At 50.9% G+C, this 3,657-nt stretch overlaps 1 long non-coding RNA gene across 1 annotated transcript; it reads left to right on the top strand.

Moving 5' to 3' along the window:
• Positions 1–316: 316 nt before the first annotated feature.
• On the top strand, positions 317–3,131 carry LOC142777167 (uncharacterized). The gene is made up of 2 exons (XR_012887956.1): positions 317–455; positions 2,574–3,131. It is a non-coding gene; the product is annotated as an uncharacterized LOC142777167 (long non-coding RNA).
• Positions 3,132–3,657: the final 526 nt, after the last annotated feature.

The following is a 3,657-nucleotide window of genomic DNA, read 5'->3' as shown; positions in this document are numbered from 1 at the left end:
GTTTTGATACTTCTCCTCTCTTTGTAGTTCGCCAGTAGTCGCCTATGATGTAACGCAGCTCAACGTGCTGATTGAATAAGGAGCTAGGCAGATCCGTGCAAATTTTGATTGACATTTTTTTTTCTTGGTCAGCAGGCTCTTGAAACAGTGAATGTATCGACGCAATTTCGACGTGCCTGCATAGTTACTCGTGTACCATGCCGCGTAGCAGGTGCGTCCACTGATAAAAGCTCAGAAACGCATTAAATGCGCTGAAAAAGAGCAATTACACGCTTTCGCAGGCTCGGGCACGCGCGCTCCCAATGCAGACGCGCCCGCGATCTTCAGTACCACGGAACAACAGCGCCGCCGCTACTGTCACCCGCCGGAGAATCAGCCGAGATGCGGCGCGGCCGCCTCGTTCACTCCGCTGCCCCCTTCTAGTACACTGTAGCGGGGTAGAAGTGGACGGCTCTGTACGTATATATTTTATCAATTAACTAACACCTTAAAAAACTTACCGTGGAATTTCCGGTGACTGTGAGGTTTTCTTGTGGCACAGCGCGAATCCAGCGTTTCTAAGAGCTTGATATCTCGAGAAGTTGAAGACGTGCACCTTCGTCTTCCCTGTGTAGTTTCCACGGCGTCGAGGTACAGCCGCGGCCACGTCTTATGATGATGATGATTATGATGATTTCAGACTGATCCCTTTGTATCGGGCGGGCTAGATTAATCTGCCCTAGCCAGAGTAAAAAAAACACTTAAAAAGTAAATAAACAAAACACTCCACAGGCGTACGCGCTTGAATCTGCACATATACACTTTCAATTTTGTCCACATAAATCATTACCGCTGTGTCGTGCGCCACCACTGCACCGGCCTTGTTTTGGTGGTGCGTACTGCCGCATAGTTCACTGTACCAGCCGCTCCATCACCTGTGGGTGGCCCCGGGTCATCTTTGTGAACAAACCCCAGAGCCTCGGGCAGTGTGGTACCCTTTCGTTGGTGTGGGCCCAAACACGTACATCGTAGCACTAGATGGGGGATGGTTTCTTCTTCCTGCCCGCACACACGGCACATCGCACTCGTGTCATCGGTATTCTCGTCGAATCGGCGACGGTACACAAGGGTTCGTAGTGCCCCAGCCCGCGCTTCGAACAGAAGGCCACTACCGCCATTGTTATCGTACATGCACTTTTTTATATTTCATTCTTGCAACTTCGATATACCGTCAAGGTTGCCTTGGAACGCATCGCCCTCCGCCACTGCTCATTCTCTTCCTCCCGTACTTGTTTGCGGACGGCACAGGCCCATCCGCACTCTGTGCTTGCCTTCACGAGTTTCGCGAAGAAACCAAACTTTCGGCGCAGGGTGTACACCCGCGCAGTCCACTGTGTCGTTATTCCAGTCAGGATGGTGTATCGGAACAAGCATCTTGCCCACCTTTTGTAATTTATGAGACGCAGGCGGCCCTTGTAGGCTATCTTGCTCCTGACTTCTCGGGCCTCATACGAAGACCATCCAACGTCTCCTTGAATGGCCTCTATAGAAACTCGTCCGTGGCATCCCAAGGCCAGTCGACCAACCTCCCGCTGCCCTCGTTGCAGCCACTGTCTTGTTCCTGGTTGGAAGGTTAGTACAGCATTGGCAAACGACAAGCATGGGACATGCACACACTTCCACATTTCCCTAACAAGCAGGAATCGGTTACAGCCCCAAAGACTTCGTTTGCGCATGACGTTCGCCGCTTTGCGTGATGTTTGGCGGATGTTTTCCTCGTTAATGTGTAGAACTTGCCCCGATGTACTGAGTGGGACACCGAGGTATCTGTAATGTTCCTTCTATGGAATCTGCCCACCCTCCGGCAGCAACACTGCCGCCGTTATATCTGTTCCTGCAAACACCAGCACCGCTGATTTCTTGGCATTGAAGCCGAGTCCAAGTTTGCTTAGGTGATTTGCCGATAATGAAACGAGGTGCTGCAGGTCACCCAGACTGTCAGCCACCAGGACAATATCATCCGCGTATACCAAGCCCGAAAGCCTCCAGGACACTGGTGCTCCGCCATATGAGTGGGCAAGAGAGAATTCACCTCCATCCGTCAGCAGCGCTCTCTCGAGGCTGGTCGTATACAGCATACACAGCAACGGTGACAATGGACATCCCTGTTTGAGAGTCCGCTTTACCATCACTGGTTCGGCTTTGCTCCGTGGGGTGACACTTTGCGGCCGTTGCGGGGTGTGACGTGGCGTGCAAAGGAGCATGCATGACCTAATAGACATGCAGACCTGCTGTGCACGAGTGACAACGTTGAAAGATGTTCTTGTTTAATCGAAGACGCACGCTCTCGCAAGGCGCTTTCAGCATATCGATTCCGAAAGATGCATGTCCACTGATAAGAAACCGCCTGACTGTTTCGCAAGAAACGATGCGCACTTTCTGGCTATTCAAAGTGTGCGATTAAATGAAAATATGATAAGGCCACCATATGCGTAAAATAAGAGCACAGACGTTGATGCTTTGTACCACATTTTCCCGACTGTCTGTAGTAAGGCTTCGCGTAAAAAAACACAATAAAACCCCTTACCACGCAGGCCCAGTCCACCCCCGCCTCCCCAACCTCAACGAGGTCACCCAGTCCCTTGCTCGAGGCCTTGTCAACCACGCTGGAGCTACTGGAGACAAGATGGACACCAGGGACAACCTGACTACCTACAATGATCTGGTTAAGAACTTTTACCTCAGACGCTGAGCCTTTCCCCCACCTCACCCTAAGCTCTACCGGGCACAGGCAACCACTTTGCGTCTACTCCAAACAAACACGTATCTCTCACCTGCCCGCTTTCACCTCATATTCCCGGACGTGTACACAACCTCCCACTGCCGGTGCTGCGGCACTCACCCGGCTACGTTTCCGCACATGCTGTGGGAGTGCCCGGCACAGTACAGACACACTAACGCCAAGACCCTTTCGTCGAAGCTCCATGAGGCTCTGCGGAGCCCCGCTCTTGACGACCAAACCTTGGGGACCCATCACGCCCGTGAGGCGGCGTCGAGGCAAGCCCTTGACGTCCCCTCATGGGAGGCCTAGACCCGGCTACCTAAACCTGCTGGTTTCTTATAATAAAGGTTATTTCTCCTCCACGATATAATGCTTATGAAAGACGCCGTAGTGGAAGGTTCCGAAAATTTTGGTCATCTTGTGTTCCATAACGTGCACTGACATCGCACAGTAGACGGGTCTCTATTATGTCATCTGCACTGAAATGAGATCGCCCAGTTGGGATCAACCTCGTGACCATAGGGTCACAGGGAAGCACCTGAACTACGTGTCTATCATGGCAGACCTCAGAAATGAATAATTAGGTCTCATATTTTCATTCCATATAACCTATAAACAGAACATGATCTGACCAAAAATTGCGAAACAGGAAAAGCTCCAGTCTACTGCGAGCCAAAAAAAAGTAGTTTTTAGATGAAACATTGTCTCCCTCCTTAGTGTCTTTGTTATACAGGCCGGTGACAAATGCCATGAACCAACGTCTTTCCACGACTTGGTTGTCGTCCGCTGAAAAAAAAAGTGCAATATACTTGTTATTGCCATTACGGCAGCAATGACCGAGTCTCTGGGTCAGTCGGGCTCCACGACGACTTATACTAAAACATGGAAGCACAAAA

Source organism: Rhipicephalus microplus, chromosome X (genome assembly GCF_043290135.1).
Source record: "Rhipicephalus microplus isolate Deutch F79 chromosome X, USDA_Rmic, whole genome shotgun sequence".
In the NCBI taxonomy this organism is placed as follows: Eukaryota; Metazoa; Arthropoda; class Arachnida; order Ixodida; family Ixodidae; genus Rhipicephalus; species Rhipicephalus microplus.
The sequence above is the reverse complement of the archived record's forward strand: the minus strand, read 5'-3'. Positions and strand labels throughout refer to the sequence as shown.